Source organism: Bufo bufo, chromosome 2 (genome assembly GCF_905171765.1).
Source record: "Bufo bufo chromosome 2, aBufBuf1.1, whole genome shotgun sequence".
Taxonomy (NCBI): Eukaryota; Metazoa; Chordata; class Amphibia; order Anura; family Bufonidae; genus Bufo; species Bufo bufo.
In genome coordinates this window covers 714,717,346-714,735,455 of record NC_053390.1, presented here as the reverse complement: position 1 = coordinate 714,735,455, position 18,110 = coordinate 714,717,346, and positions in this window count along the sequence as shown.

Genomic DNA, 18,110 nt, shown 5'->3' with positions numbered 1-18,110 from the left:
TAATCAAATCGGATCAGTAACTCTAGCATGCTACCTTGAAGATCAAGATGGCCAGTAAAGGTATAAAAGTATTCTCTGCAAATGTTAAGGGTCTTAATAGCCCCTTTAAGCGTTCAGCTTGTTGGAATGAGGTGAGGAAACAGAGAGCTGACATTATCTGTATTCAAGAGTCCCACCTTAATGAGGAAGACTCCTACAGATTTTCTCATCCCTCCTTTCCGCATACTTTTTTCTCCCCAGCTTCAAAAAAAAGAAAAGGTGTGATTATAGGCTTTAAGAATTCTATTGCTTTCCAATGCCATAATACAATAATAGATGAAGAGGGTAGATATATTATCATTATATGTGACATAAACAATACTAGATACACAATAGTTAATCTCTATGCCCCAAATGCTGATCAGATAAATTTCATCAAACGCACCATCAAACTAGCTCAGGATTCTAAACAAGGATCTTTATTGATATGTGGCGACTTCAACATGTGCCCCGACTCCTCAATTGATAGACTCCCTTCTCCTCCCCCCTCTCTTAAAAACTCGCAACTCAGAGATTTCCTATTTCAGGAGGGACTTCTAGATATCTGGAGGGTCCATCACGCCAATGAAAAAGATTTTACCTTTTTTTCTCACCCACACAACACTTACTCTAGAATTGACCTCTTTGTATCAGATAAATGGCTTCTTCAAAAAGTATTAGAGGTAACAATTTCTAATATAACATGGTCTGACCATGCGTTTATCTCTCTTACACTAGACGACATGTATAGCAATAGAATATATTCCCCGTGGAGACTAAACAATTCTTTACTCCAAAATGCCTCTATACGCACAGATGTAGAAAATTCTCTAAAAGAATATTTTAAAACAAATGACAATAATTTGGTATCAGATATTACACTATAGAGTGCGCACAAGGCATTTATAAGAGGTGTACTACTAAAACATGCAGCTTTTCAAAAGAAAAAAAGAAGGGAAAGCCTAGATAAATTATTAGCGGATATCAAAACCTTGGAGGACTCCTCTAAGACCTCTCTAGACCCAAAAATCCTTAGCAAATTAAAAACAGCCAGACATCATCTATACCTACATCTTCATGAAAAACATGAATTTTACCTTCGTAAAGTCAAATCAGACCACTATTCTCAAGGTAACAAAGCATCAAAATTTTTGGCTAATAGAATTAAAAAAAGAGAAGTCAAATCAAGAATCCCCTTCTTATATGACAACCAGAACCAAAAACTATATAACCCCAAACACATAGCAGAGGAATTCACTAAATACTATGAAAATTTATATAATCTCGAGAAAACAACTGACATTGTTCAACCAACTTCTGAATATATTAATGACTTTCTCAATGGCATTTCCCTACCGTCTATAACCCCATCCCAAAATCAATCTCTTAACTCTAAAATCACACATCAGGAAATATCCGAAGCAATTCATTCCCTTAAAAATAATAAGTCTCCTGGCCCAGATGGACTTACAAACGAATATTATAAAAATTTCTCCAACATTTTAAATCCCTTTTTGACTAGATCTTTCAATTTGATAGCAGAGCAAAACTCAATCCCCAAGGATATGTTAAATGCACTGATAATTACGCTCCCAAAACCTGGTAAATCTGCAGATAAACCGGCTAACTTTAGACCTATATCGCTATTAAATTCCGATATAAAGATATTTGCAAAAATTTTAGCAAAGAGATTATCTACCATTTTTCCTTCCTTAATAGCCAACGATCAAATTGGTTTTGTTCCTAACAGACAATCATCAGATGGTACTAGGAGATTCATAGATCTCCTAGATGTGGCATATGCCACCAGAACGCCTTCTTTGCTCCTCTCCTTGGATGCGGAGAAGGCGTTCGATAGAATACATTGGAAATACATTCAGGCTACTTTGAAAAAGTATGGATTTGGAGATTTCTTCCTATCCGCAGTAATGTCCTTATATTCTAATCCTAGCGCCTCTATATACTCTTCTAGTTTTTTATCTGCTCCATTCAATATCAAGAATGGAACCAGACAAGGCTGTCCCATGTCACCCCTAATATTTGCCCTGGCAATGGAACCCTTTGCGGAACATATCAGATCCTCCCCTCTTATTAAAGGGATAACAGTGGGAAACACAGATCATCGCATAGGACTCTTTGCAGATGATGTTTTAATTTTAACGTCAAACCCAACTACTGCATTAAATGCTATTAATAATATTATTTCTAATTTTGGCAAAGCTTCCTTTTATAAAGTTAATATCAATAAGTCCCAAATTCTTGACCTGGGTTTATCCCGATCCACCAAGCGGTCAATTTCCAACTTGTATAAATACCCCTGGGCTGATGAATCATTGACATATCTGGGTATACAACTCGCCTTCCCTACTAGCAAACTATTTAAAGTCAATTTTTGGCCACTATATAATAAAATCAACGACTCTTTAAACAACCTAAGAATGGACTCGCTCTCATGGTTTGGAAGAATAGCTGCAATCAAAATGGTGATTCTACCCAAAATCATTTATATGTTCCGTAATATTCCAATTGCTATTCCCAACGGATATATAACAAAACTACAAGCTTTAATCAACCGACACATTTGGGGGAAATTTAAACCCAGAGTGAAAGGACTTATCCTTAACAAATCACTTAAAACAGGTGGCCTTAATGTCCCCTCTATTAAACATTATTATGCCTCTTCTATACTTGATCAAATGAGATACCTGATCAAAAATGACACTTCAAAAAAATGGGTTTTACTCGAAAATAATATAATGGGTTCCCATGATATAAATTTACACCTCTCTGCTACAGCGGTCTTTGGCATTAAAAATATCTCTTCACTCTCAACCCTGAAAGCAATACACAACATCTGGTACTCCATTGCTAGAATAGAAAAGTTAGTTACCACTTCAGTTTTTTCCCTGTCTTTAGAAATTTGTGAATTAGCCATACCAGACCTAAGGATTAATAATTGGATTTCCTTGGGTATTACTAATATCGGGCAACTAAAGAAAAATGATGTTTTTGTTGATTTTGCTTATCTACACAAAGAGTTTAACATACCCAATACAGATTTCTATAAGTATCTAAGAATAAGGCACCTACTTCAATCCCCAAGAATCTTTCACTATATTTCATACAATCACTCTCTATCGGAGTGGATTCAAATGACACATAGATTAGATAAAGGTATTACTAAAGGTTATCATCTACTAAAGGAATCAAATACAAATCCCTTACAGCATATCCTAGACATGTGGAATGCTGAGCTGGGTTCAGATCTCACAGACTCAGAGTGGAACGAAGTTTTTACCTCTGTTTCTAAACTCTCTAAATGCTCTGATCATTTAGTAGGAGCAAGAAAATTATTATATAGATGGTATAGAACCCCTGTTTATCTAAATAGAATCTTTCCTGAGGTCTCCCCAGCTTGCTGGAGGTGTGGTCATGATTCTGGAACATATCTTCACATGTGGTGGGAGTGCCGAACAGTAAAATGTCTATGGATCTCAATTTTTGAGTTCTTATCTTCTCTAGCATGTTATCCTATTGACCCCTCTCCTAAGATGGCTTTACTATCTGTAGGTCTTATAGACCTTCCATGCCACTTTAGAGTAATTGCCAGCCACTTAATTTTTGTTACACGTTTGAAAATTGCTGCCTGCTGGAAATCTGGTATACTCCCTAATATCAAGAGAATTTTTAGAACACTTGATAACAACTGCTTATTTGAGGGTCTATGGGCTTCAGCTAGGAACTCGAAAACTGTTTTTCTAAAGAATTGGGAAGTGTGGCTAAATGATAATAAATGCAACATTCCTCCTAATGCAGCTATTAGATTATGATCTCCTTGCTCTCTAGTCTGTTACTTGCATACTAGTATTTATCCCAGTATCTATGTACCTATATTGACCTTTCCTGTTATTGGTACCAGTTTATCTGTCGTGTGCAGTGTAATTACCTTTTCTATTAGAAGTTTTCACAAGTGCCTTATTTTCTGCTGTGATACAATCCTGTACATGTGATTGAATCCATTCATTTGTAACCTATTTTTTAAGGAAATGCTAATAAAAATTATTGTTCAAAAAAATAAAAAAAAATAAAAAAAAATAAACACTGGCAGAATTGCAATATTAGACCACTTCACCTCACAAAAAAGCTATCAAAAAAGTCATATGTACCTAAAAATGGTACCATTAAAAACTATAGCCAATCCCGCAAAAAATGAGCTCCCACACAGCTCAATCAACAAAAAAATAAAAAAGCTATGGCCCTTAAAATGTATTTAAGACAATTCCACATTAGAAAATGCAGATGCCGCTCCTTTCCTTTTGAATTCTGTCGCCTGCTCATACAGCAGTTTACGACCACGTATTGGGTGTTGCCGTATTTAGGAGAAAATGGGTAACACATTGTGGGGTGCATTTTCTCCTGTTATCTCTTGTTAAAGTGAAAAATTTGGGCTTAAAGAGGACCTTTCACCAGAATAAAACCTCTAAACTGACTATACAGACGTGTAGAGCGGCGCCCAAGGATCCCCCTGCACTTACTGTTATACCTGGGCGCCGCTCCGTTCGCCCAGTATAGCCTCCGGTATCTTCATAGTTAGGCTCCACCCAGGGGAACCTGCCGCGGTCTCCTTCTCCCAGGCTGTAGCGCTGGCCAGCGCTCAGCTCATAGCCTGAGAGTTTTTTCTTTCTCTCAGGCTATGAGCTGAGCGCTGCGATTGGCCAGCGCTACAGCATAGGAGAAAGAGAGTCCGGCAGGTTCCCCTGGGTGGAGCCTAACTATGAAGATACCGGAGGCTATACTGGGCGAACGGAGCGGCGCCCAGGTATAACAGTAAGTGCAGGGGGATCCTTGGGCGCCGCTCTACACGTCTGTATAGTCAGTTTAGAGGTTTTATTCTGATGAAAGGTCCTCTTTAAGCGACTTTTTCTTGTAAAAAATATAATTTTTCATTTTCACAGCCATGTGTTTCTAAATATTATGAAACGCTTGTGACGTCACAGTGGTCAGTAAACCTCTCAATGTAGTTTCCAAAATGAAATCACTTTTTAGGCCTCTTTCAAACGAGCGTGACTGATTGGGTCCAGATGCGTTCAAAGGTGCGTTCAGTGAAATTCTCACCATTTTGCAAGCACGTTCAGTCAGTTTTGTCTGCGATTGCGTTCAGTTGTTCAGTTTTTTCCTCCTGAGTGCAATGCGTTTTGATAAGTTTTTTACGCTCGTGATAAAAAACTGAAGACAACAACATCTCTTAGCAACCATCAGTGAAAACGCATTGCATCCGCCCTTGCTTGCGGAATCAATGCGTTTTTCACTGAAGCCCCATTCACTTCTATGGGGCCAGGGATGCGTGAAAAACGCAGAATATAGAACATGCTGCATTTTTCACGCAACGCACAAGTGATGCGTGAAAATCACCGCTCATGTGCACAGCCCCCTAGAAATGAATGGGTCCGGATACAGTGCGGGTGCAATGCGTTCACCTCACGCATTGCACCCGCGTGGAAATCTCGCCCGTGTGAAAGGGGCCTAAGGCCTCTTGCAGATGAGGGTGTCCGGATTATGTCCGGATGCGTTGCGGATGCGTTCAGTGAAAACTGCACGATTTCGCAAACAAAGCTATTCAGTTTTGTTTGCGATAGCATTCAGTTTTTATTGCACGGGTGCAATGTGATTTTGCACGCGCGTTATAATAAACTGAATATTTACAAACAACATCTCTTAGCAACGATCCGTGAAAATTTTCACGCAGCCTCATTCACTTCTATGGGGCCAGCGTTGCATGAAAATTGCAGAATATAGAACATGCTGCGATTTTCACGCAACGCAAAAGTGATGAGTGAAAACAACCTTTTATGTACACAGACCTATTTAAATTAATGGGTCCGGATTCCGTGCGGTCGCAATGCGTTCGCATCACGCATTGCACCTGCGTGGAATTCTCGCTTGTGTGAAAGGAGCCTTAGGCCCCTTTCACACGGGCGAGTATTCCGCGCGGATGCGATGCGTGAGTTGAACGCATTGCACCCGCACTGAATCCTGACCCTTTCATTTCTATGGGGCTGTTCACATGAGCGGTGATTTTCACGCATCACTTATGTGTTGCGTGAAAATCGCAGCATGCTCTATATTCTGCGTTTTTCACGCAACGCAGGACCCATAGAAGTGAATGGGGTTGCGTGAAAATCGCAAACATCCGCAAGCAAGTGCGGATGTGGTGCGATTATCACGCACAGTTGCTAGGAGACGATCGGATGGAGACCCAATCATTATTATTTTCCCTTATAACATGGTTATAATTGAAAATAATAGCATTCTGAATACAGAAAGCATAGTAAAATAGCGCTGGAGGGGTTAAAAAAAAAAAAAAATATTATTTAACTCACCTTAATCCACTTGATCGCAAAGCCGGCATCTCCTTCTGTCTTCATCTGAGCTGTGTGCAGGAAAAGGACCTGTGGTGACGTCACTCCGGTCATCACATGATCCGTCACATAATCTTTTACCATGGTGATGGATCATGTGATGACCGGAGTGACGTCACCACAGGTCTTGTTCCTGCACACAGCTAAGATGAAGCCAGAAGGAGATGCCGGCTTCGCGATCAAGTGGATTAAGGTGAGTTAAATAATATTATTTTTTTTTTTAACCCCTCCAGCGCTATTTTACTATGCATTCTGTATTCAGAATGCTATTATTTTCCCTCATAACCATGTTATAAGGGAAAATAATACAATCTACAGAACAGAAGTTCGAGTTTGGGTACCAAACATGCACGATTTTTCTCACGCGAGTGCAAAACGCATTACAATGTTTTGCACTCGTGCAGAAAAATCGCGCATGTTCCCGCAACGCGCCCGCACATTTTCCTGCAACGCCCGTGTGAAAGAGGCCTTAGTGTGCCTTTAAATATGACACGACACCCAAAAGCCATTCCAGCAAAATCTGCTCTCCAAAAACCATATGTTGCTCCTTACCTTCTGCGACCTGCCGTGTGCCTATACAGCAGTTTTCGAACATAAATGGGGTGATTTTGTAGACTGCAGAATCAGAGTAATAGATATTGAGGTTTGTTTTGCTGTTAACCCTTGCTGTGTTATAGAAAAAATTGGATTAACATTAAAAATCTGCACAAAAACTGAAAATGTTAAATTTTTCCTCCATTTTCCTTTAATTCTTGTGGAACACCTAAAGGGTTAACATAGTTTGTGAAACCAGTTTTGAGTAATTTGAGGGGTGTAGTTTCTAAAATGGGGTCATTTATGGGTGGTTTCTATTATGTAAGTCTAGTCACTATTATCAAAGTTATTTCAGAACTGAACTGGTCCTTGAAAAAGTTGGTTTTCAAAATTTTATAGAAAATATGAAAATTTGCTTCTTAACCACCTCCCGACGCCTAACGCAAGGATGCGTCCTGCGGGCGGCCGGGTTATTCCTCCTTGACGCATCGGCGCGTCAACTCGCGTGAGCCGAGATTTCCTGTGAACGCGCGCTCACAGGAGCGCGCGTTCACAGGATCGCAAGGTAAACGAGTTAATCTACAGCCTGCCAGCGGCGATCATTCGCTGGCAGGCTGTAGATGCGATTTTTTTAACCCCAGAAAGGTATATTAGACACTGTTTTGTTAACAGCGTCTGATATACCTGCTACCTGGTCCTCTGGTGGTCCCTTTTGCTTGGATCAACCACCAGAGGACGCAGGCAGCTCTGTAAGTAGCACCAAGCACCACACTACACTACACCCCCCTGTCACTTATTAACCCCTTATTAACCCCTGATCACCCCATATAGACTCCCTGATCACCCACCTGTCATTGATCACCCCCCTGTAAGGCTCCATTCAGACGTCCGTATGTGTTTTGCGGATCCGTGGATCCGCAAAACACGGACACCGGCGATGTGCTTTCCGCATTTTGCGGATCCGCACATTGCCAGAACTATATAGAAAATGCCTTTTCTTGTCCGCAATTGCGGACAAGAATAGGACATGTTCTATATTTTTGCGGAACGGAAGTGCAGATCCGCAATTCCGGATGCGAGCGGGACAAAGTCTGTCTCCATAGAAATGAATGGGTCTGCAATTCCGTTCCGCAAAATGCGGAACAGAATTCCGGACGTGGGTCCCTTATCACCGCCAGTTAGTTAGCCACTTGTTAGGTAGTTAGCGCCCACCGCACCGCAGTCACTGATTAGTCGCCGATTAGCGTCATCGCTGTCGCTAATCAGCATTAGTACTATATAGTATCTGTAAGTGATCAAGACTGATCGCAATCAGATCTATATCAGTATATTAGGGTAACCTTAGGCTCTACAAAAAACGCAGTGTTCGCCCGATCAGGCCTGATCTTGTGCACACACTTGCGTTCAGTCCGCCCCACTGCAGTGACAGAAATGTTTCTTTTTTGATCAGTGCAAAAACACTGTAAAATCGCTGTGGCGCTATAAAGATCACTTTTGAGCTTTTTGGATCTTTATTAGCGATCGCAGCTTCTTTTTTTTTTTGCACATTTTTTTGCAGAGATTTTTTCATCCACATTGATCGATGCGAATGAAGAAATCTGTGCCGTTCATTTTTTCTTTCAGCCCAGAGGCTGAACGGAAAAAAGAAATCTCATTACCCGTATGCTCAATATAAGGCCTCATGCACACGACCGTGCCGTTTTTTGCGGTCCGCAAACCGGAAGGCGTCCGTGTTGACTTCCGCAATTTGCGGAACGGAATGGGCGCCGGCAATATAAATGCCTATTCTTGTCCGCAAAGCGCGGACAAGAATAGGACATGTTATATTTTTTTAGCGGGGCCGCTCAACGGAGCCACGGATGCAGACAGCACACAGAGTGGCCCCATTGAAATGAATGGGTCCGCATCCGAGCCGCCAAAACGGCGGCTCGGATGCAGACCCAAACAACGGTCGTGTGCATGAGGCCTAAGGAGAATAGCAGAAACTCCTAATGCTGGCCATACATGTAATGATTGCGGAGACCCTCAAATGCCAGGGCAGTACAAACACCCCACAAATGACCCCATTTTGGAGAGAAGACACCCCAAGGTATTCGCTGAGGGGCATATTGAGTCCATGAAAGATTGAACTTTTTGTCACAAGTTAGCGGAAAGGGAGACTTTGTGAGAAAAAAAAACAAAAAAAATCAATTTCCGCTAACTTGTGCCAAAAAAAAAATCTTCTATGAACTCGCCATGCCCCTCACGGAATACCTTGGGGTGTCTTCTTTCCAAAATGGGGTCACATGTGTGGTATTTATACTGCCCTGGCATTTTAGGGGCCCTAAAGCGTGCGAAGAAGTCTGGAATCCAAATGCCTAAAAATGCCCTCCTAAAAGGTACTCGTTGGACTTTCGGCCCCTTTGCGCATCTTGGCTGCAAAAAAATGTCATACATGTGGTATCGCCGTACTCAGGAGAAGTAGAGCAATGTGTCTTGGGGTGTCTTTTTACATATACCCATGCTGGGTGAGAGAAATATCTCTGTAAATTGACAACTTTGTATAAAAAAATGGGAAAAGTTGTCATTTACAGAGATATTTCTCTCACCCAGCATGGGTATATGTAAAAATACACCCCAAAACACATTGCCCTACTTCTCCTGAGTACGGCGATACCACATGTGTGACACTTTTTTGCAGCCTAGGTGCGCAAAGGGGCCCAACTTCCAATGAGTACTTTTAGGATTTCACAGGGAATTTTTTACGCATTTGGATTCCAAACTACTTCTCACGCTTTAGGGCCCCTAAAATACCAGGGCAGTATGAGGGCACCCCACAAGTGACCCCATTTTGAAAAGAAGACACCCCAAGGTATTTCGTGAGGGGTATGGCCAGTTCATGTAAAATTTTATTTTTTGTCACAAGTTAGTGGAATATGAGACTTTGTAAGAATCATTTTGTAAAAATCATTTTCCGCTAACTTGTGCCAAAAAAGAAATATTCTAGGAACTCGCCATGCCCCTCACGAAATATCTTGGGGTGTCTTCTTTCCAAAATGGGGTCACTTGTGGGGTATTTATACTGCCCTGGTATTTTAGGGGCCCTAAAGCGTGAGAAGTAGTTTGGAATCCAAATGCGTAAAAAATGCCCTGTGAAATCCTAAAAGTACTCATTGGAATTTGGGCCCCTTTGCACATCTAGGCTACAAAAAAGTGTCACACATGTGGTATCGCCGTACTCAGGAGAAGTAGGGCAATGTGCTTTGGGGTGTATTTTTACATATACCCATGCTGGGTGAGAGAAATATCTCTGTAAATGACAACTTTTTTAATTTTTCTGTACCTTTAGGCTTTGCAGGGTTGTTCACAATTTAGCCCCGCCCAAAATGCCAGAACAGTAAACACACCCCACAAATGACCCCATTTCAGAAAGTAGACACCCCAAGGTATTCACTAAGTGGCATAGTGAGTCCGTGGGAGATTTTTTTATTTTTTTTGCCAGAAGTTAGCAGAAATGGAAACTTTATTATTTTATTTTTTTTCTCAGAAAGTGTCATTTTCCGCTAACTTGTGAAAAAAAATTAAATCATACTTGAATTCACCATGCCCCTCCGCGAATACTTTGGGGTGTCTTCTTTCTAAAATGGGGTCATTTGGGGGGTATTTATACTATTCTGGCATTCTAGCACCTCAAGAAACATGACAGGTGCTCAGAAAGTCAGAGCTGCTTCAAAATGCGGAAATTCACATTTTTGTACCATAGTTTGTAAATGCTATAACTGTTATGCAAACCAATAAATATACACTTATTGGATTTTTTTTTATCAAAGACATGTAGCACAATAAATTCTGACATAAACTTGTATAGAAATGTAATTATATTTGAACAATTTAACCAGAGAAAGTTAAAAATACACTTTTTTTGAGAAAATTGCGGCCTATTTTTAATAATATCGGAAAAACAAAAAATCTTAGCAGCAATCAAATACCACCAAAAGAAAGCTGTATTTGTGAGAAGAAAAGGAGGTAAAATTCATTTGGGTGGTAAGTTGTATGACCGAGCAATAAACCCTGAAAGTAGTGTAGTGCAGAATTGTAAAAAGTGGTCTGGTCATTAAGGGGGTTTAAGCTAGGGGAGCTGAGGTGGTTAAATTCTAAGCCTTCTAACGTCCTAAAAAAATAAAATGTAATTTTTAAAATGATGCCAACATAAAGTAGACATATAGGGAATCTTAAGTAAAAACGATCTAATGAGGTATCACTATCTGCCTTTAATGTGTAGATATTCAAATTTAGAAAAACATTTTTCCTAATTTTCTGTAAATTTTTCATTTTTTATTATATAAAAATAAAGGTAAAAGATATAGACCCAAATTTACCCCTAACATCAAGTACGAGATGTCATGAGAAAACAATTTTAGAATGGCTTGGATAAGTAAAAGCTTTCAAAATTTATCACCACATAAAGTGACACATGTCAGATTTGCAAAATTAAGCCTGGTCACGGAGGTGAAAAATGGCTTGGCCTTGAAAGGGTTAATAGGGAAACTGTTGAGGCTGGTACATATATGATACAGATATGTTTTGACACATTTTGGTACCAACCTGATTGGTAAAACTTGTATGCAGACTAATGTGGTTGGTAGTGTTATGTGAATGGGCATAGTGTTATGTGAATTTGTCAAAAAAGCATGTGGATGGTAGGCTGAGTTATTGCTTATGAGCTGAGACTCGGGAAATTAAAGCAACAGCATCACTTTTTTCCACTGAGCAATGCAATACACATTTAGAAAATGTCACATGTAACATTTTATATTGTAATAATTGTCATGGCTGTAAAAAGCTAAAGGCTCTTCTTTCTGTGGACTAATGTGACTAAACCTGTGAATTAATTATATATGAATGGGCTTTCCCATGTGTAAAAACCTTAGTAATTTACATATTTATGCTAATAGTTTCTAGTAGCTGCATGTAATTGCTTGATCAAATGACAAGATCTGACAGATTATATTTTTACGTAAATGAAACGGATGAGTTGTGCATGCTGAAATGTAAAAATATAGTAGGGTTGAAAGACAAAACATCCTAAATTGCAACTATACTGGATTGCCTTCTACGACTATTGACATATATCTTATGATGTCATACTGTAGGTACATAAATATGTATAAAAGCATAATTTTCTATATCAGATATGTTATCAATGTAAAATATGTAAGAGATGTGATTTGACTGCATAGTCACTAATTATTAAAAAGCCATGGAAGCTAATTAGGAGAACTAGGGTTTCAATAAATCACCTCCATTTCCCCAGGATTATTGGGGTTAATGTCTTAATTTTCAGATTCTCATGAGCATAAAGCGTACCAGAGTTTTCAAATGAACTTTGTATAATCGCCGTGCTTCTTTGTATAATTGAAGATTTTCCTAGTTTTAATAAAGGAAAATATAGATTTTATGAAAGACAGGAGATGAACATTATGCTAAGATCTTTCTTTTTACTCCCAGCAGCAAAATAGTTCATATAAACAGAGAACAAAAAAATATGTAAATCAGCATTCAGGAGTAGCAAATGAGCAGGCAGCATAGGTTATATAAGGGTTAATCCAACATAGCAACGTCCTTCTTTCTTAATGATATGGTGAAGGATAGCAGGAAAATTAGAAAGATAAACATCCATCGTAAACACAGTCGGCGGAGACTAAATTTGGATTCGATGACCCGTTGAGAACCAAACGATCTTAAATATAGTAGGTGTTTTAAAGAAAAAGTAAAGAAAAACAACAAGGGTCGGGTCAATAGGGTGGGATAATGTTTGTCTCCTGTCTTTCATAAAATCTACTGTATATTTTTCTTCATTAAAACTAGGAAAATCTTTAATTTTATGTCAAGACAGGAGACTCCATTATGGAGCTTATGTTCCAAGATCTGACTATAAACAAATTATTAAGACCTAGTTACTTGTTATTGAACAATACCATGGAAACGTGTGATTCCGGTCGAAAATAAAAAGTTTCAAAAGTTGATTTGGAGGTCCAGTTGGCTGCTTTTAAAATGTCAGATAAAGATCCTCCGGCTTGTCTAACTTTAGTAGACATAGCTCCTCTAGTGGAGTGTTCTCCAAAAAGAGAAGTATCCACCCCAGCTAAGGACATAGTTTGAGAGACCCATCTAGCTAGGGTTGCCGTTGACACTGGTAAATGGGGTTTACAATATGAAATAAGGAGTTAGGATACTGATGGATTTCTGAGAGGTAGAGTTCTACGTTCATAGGATTGTAGACACCTATCTACACAAAGTTTTTCCTGTAAAGAGAAGGCAGGGTAAAAAACCGAAGAGATGTTAGTTTTTGTACGACGAACAATAGAAAATTGAACACCTTGTGGTAGGAATTGTCTACGAGAGATGTCTAAGGATCGGACATCTGACACGCGTTTAAAAGATGTTAGGCATAGTAACATGGTTAATTTAAAGGACAGCAATTTCAACGGAAGGAGATCATTATCCTCCCAATTTAAAAACAAGTTCAATACTAAATTGACGTCCCAAGTAGAATTATATTTGGGAGTAGAAGGTCTTCGAAACTTAATGCCTTTCATAAGTTTGCAACTTAAAGGGTGTTTGCCTACTGGTTAAATTTGGATAGGAAAATAAAAAAAAGGAGATGGCTGATCGGTAAACATCAATCGTTCTATATGCTTTCCCTGCGTCAAAAGAATCAGACAGGAAGTTTATAATCTGATTTAAAGGTGCATATACGGGATCCAAAGACCGTTGACTGCACCAATCAGACCAAATCTTCCAGGCTGATCTGTAAGAAAATCGGGTGCCTGGAGCCCAGGCGTCAGAGAGGATGTTGCTAGCTGATTGTGAAATTTCAAAATCAACTCCTGACGGCCGGAGATGAACCAGGCTATTAAGGATAGAAGGTTCGATAGAATCAGAGGATATTGTTGTCCTGTCGGATTTAAAAGGATTGACGGATGAATCGGAAGGATCCGTGGATAATCTATCGTCATTGTCAGTATCTGGATAAACCAGGTTTGAGTTGTCCAGTGTGGGGTTATTAATACCAGAGTTGATTGTTGTGACATGGTTAGGAGAAGAGTTCTCGGGATGAGATTGAAAGGAGGGAAAGCGTACAAAATTTTTGCGGGCCACGACTGAGATAGAGTGTCGGTACCTAGAGATTCTAGATCGGGATGCCAACTAAAAAAGTGAGGAAGTTGACGATTGAGTTGAGAGGCAAAAAGGTCTACATACATTGGACCCAAAGCAAATCTATCTGATGGAAGATATTGGGGTCTAGTTTCCAGTCGCTGGAATCTGAGAGAAATCGGGAGTTCCAATCTGCAATGGTATTGGATAAACCCGGGAGGTATTCTGCCTTCAGATATGTTTGTCTAGGCAGAAATGCCAAAAATCTTTGTCAATGTTGGCTAACGTCTCTGATCTGGTTCCTCCCAAGCGATTGATGTATTGTTCTGCCGCTATATTGTCCATCCGAAGAAGGACGCAACAGTGGGATTTGTGTTTCGTGAAGCTTTTGAGGGCAAAAGAGCCTGCCAAGAGTTCTAAGCAATTGATATGAAGGGAAGATTCTTCTTCGGACCATTTCCCTCCTGTGGAAAGGGAACCACACTGAGCACCCCAACCCACTCGACTGGCATCCGACTCGATAATTATATTTGGGATGGAATTGAATATGGTTTTCCCATTCCAGTTCTGGATATGTTGTAGCCACCAAAGCTGTACCTCCCTGGTATCCGGGGTTAGTGTTACTTTGTCCATCCTAACCTCTCCCTTAAATGCTGAGCTTTTAAGCGTTGAAGAGCTCTATAGTATAATGGAGCAGGAAAAATCGCTTGGATTGAGGCCGAGAGTAGGCCTACAATCCGTGCGATGGTCCGCAGAGACACTAAATACTTGTTGAGGACAGATCGAATTTCTTTTCTGATAGTCTTCAATTTCTTGGATGGAAGACTTAGAGTAGCAGATTGAGTATCCACTAGAAATCCCAAAAATTCCATCTGTCTTGATGGGTTTAATACCGATTTTTTTTGTTAATTAAAAATCCCAGGTTGGTCAAAAGAGTTAACGTCCAGTGGGTATGAAGATGAATTAATGAAAGAGATTGAGCCATAATGAGGATGTCGTCTAAATAAATGATGAGACTTGCACCTCGTGTTCAAAGGGATGCTACCACTGGTTTTAATAATTTTGTGAAACACCATGGAGCGGAAGATAGGCCGAATGGTAGGCTGGTGATTTGATATTTGTGACCCTTCCATAGAAATTGGAGGTAAGGTTGAGATATTGGGTGCATAGGCACCGTGAGATAGGCGTCTTTCAGATCTATTTTTGCTAGCCAATCTTTTTGTAAAAGTAGATCTCTCAGTAAATGGATGCCCTCCATTTTGAAATGTCTGTAACTGACTTAATTGTTGAGGGTTTTTAGGTTTATTACCGGTCTGTGACCGCCATCCCTCTTTTTCACTAAAAAGAAGTTGCTCAAAAAAACCGGAGATTGTACGGGTATTTCTATTAAAGCAATGGTGGGGAGACAAGAGTAGAAGAAAACAGCGGCACTGCTTCAATCAATAAATCACCTATGCCCCTTACAACTTCAGAAGTCCTAGACCTGCGGCTCCACAGGAAGACCCAGACAGCGTGGTGCTCAGCGTACAAGTAGGCGTTCAATGTGTGGACGGTAGACAAAAGAAACGCGGCACTCACCAGGGTCTTGACAAATCTTCAAAGGGCTTTATTGCTTACACGATAGCATAGCTGCACAGGCTGGGGAGCGGGATGGCCACGGTGTGAGTCGGCGGTGACGGCCGTTTCGCGCGTATCTCGTGCTTCCTCAGACCGCTTATGACGTACAGGCGCACGAACATACCTTTAAGAGCAGCCGCTGATCATCACCATGGTGACCATGGACGCTCCACAGGTGCGCTGCTGTAGCAAATACAGAAAGGGAACAAAGAAACATTACGAGCGCATACAAATGAGCACTGACACGAAATTTGTCGCCTCCAGGACAGATATTGTGTTGCCATGTTTGTGTCAGTGCTCATTTGTATGCGCTCGTAATGTTTCTTTGTTCCCTTTCTGTATTTGCTACAGCAGCGCACCTGTGGAGCATCCATGGTCACCATGGTGATGATCAGCGGCTGCTCTTAAAGGTACGTTTGTGCGCCTGTACGTCATAAGCGGTCTGAGGAAGCGCGAGATACGCGCAAAACGGCCATCACCGTCGACTCACACACCGTGGCCATCCCGCTCCCCAGCCTGTGCAGCTATGCTATCGTGTAAGCAATAAAGCCCTTTGAAGATTTGTCAAGACCCTGGTGAGGGCCACGTTTCTTTTGTCTACCGTCCACACATTTCTATTAAAGCGCCTTTGGAACATAGTTCCTTGTATTAGAACCTGGTCTGTCTGTGAAAATATTATCGGATGGGGTATTTGTGTTTGAATTGGATTGTAGCAAAAATCGATTTGGTAACCTCTCACAGTGTTTAATATCCATGCGTCTGTTGAAATCATAGCCCAGACGTGGATAAAATGTTTTATCTGACCTCCCAAGGGAATGTGGGAAGAATGTAAAAGAAGATTCCTTACCTGCAGAGGATCTTGACCTTGGGAATCCTCTATTGTATCTGGCACGCCATGGTCTTCCTCTTGTGGGAAAGAAAGGGGTGGTAGTGTAGGAGGTGGTTGGGAAGGTAGAGTATTCCTGTTGAGGAGGGAAGGGGCCTCTAAAATATTGTCTCTCATGGGACCCTTCCAAAAACACGGCCTTGAAAAACTCGCCTTAAAGAAGTTTGGGCTTTATCCAGGGATGAAAATCGCCCTACATATTTATTTATGTCTTTTACAAAAGAGTCTCAGAAGAGTAAACCATCGGAAGATGGGTTATTATCTGGGCTATTATGTACGGTAGCAAGGTATGCTAATTGTGGGTCTAGTCTCATAAGGATAGACCTCTTTCTTTCTGTGCATATAGTTGCATTGGTGTTACCCAATAAACATATTGCCCTTTGAGACCTACCTTTCAGGACTGATAAGTCTACTGGATTGCCCGAGGTGGAAGCCTGTTCGGCTAAATCTAAGATTTTTGTCTAATAATCTGGAATATACATTTTTTCTGCATGGATTTCCATGCGAAAAAAACACAGCATAGTACAGTTGCAGCAAAGTGTATGAGATTAAAGAGGACCTTTCAGAGTATTCCTGTTGAGGAGGGAAGGGGCCTCTAAAATATTGTCTCTCATGGGACCCTTCCAAAAACACGGCCTTGAAAAACTCGCCTTAAAGAAGTTTGGGCTTTATCCAGGGATGAAAATCGCCCTACATATTTATTTATGTCTTTTACAAAAGAGTCTCAGAAGAGTAAACCATCGGAAGATGGGTTATTATCTGGGCTATTATGTACGGTAGCAAGGTATGCTAATTGTGGGTCTAGTCTCATAAGGATAGACCTCTTTCTTTCTGTGCATATAGTTGCATTGGTGTTACCCAATAAACATATTGCCCTTTGAGACCTACCTTTCAGGACTGATAAGTCTACTGGATTGCCCGAGGTGGAAGCCTGTTCGGCTAAATCTAAGATTTTTGTCTAATAATCTGCGAACGATCTACTCCTTTTTTGGGATTTTTTCCTGATTTTGACAAAAATCTTCAAGGGTTGGATCAATGTCCGGAGTGTCCAAAATTTTATGAGGGAGAGTTCTGATCGTAATTTGTTCCTTGCTGATTTTTCCAAACAAATTTGGACACCTGCGGTAATGGTACCCATTCTCCTGACCTAGGATGTTTAATTGTCCCAGGGTCAAAAAAGGGACACCTGACCTATCTAAAATGATAGGTGAAGAAAAAGCTTCTTCTTCCAGCTTTTTCTCTCCCTCATCGGAAATGTCCTCATATAAAGACATATTCTCACTGTCAGAAGTATTATCCTCTTCACAGGAGTATTCAGAAGGGGAAGAGTTGTATGAGTCCGGCTTAATTCTTAAATCCTTAGGTGCCGGCTTCGTGCCGACAACCTCAGGGGCGGTCGGTTCAACATTAACTGCTTTAGCAGTGGTAAGTGTGCTTTTTGAAAAAGCTTTAGATTTGTCCTGATCCCATTTATCCTGTAATTTTTGCACCTTTTTTGG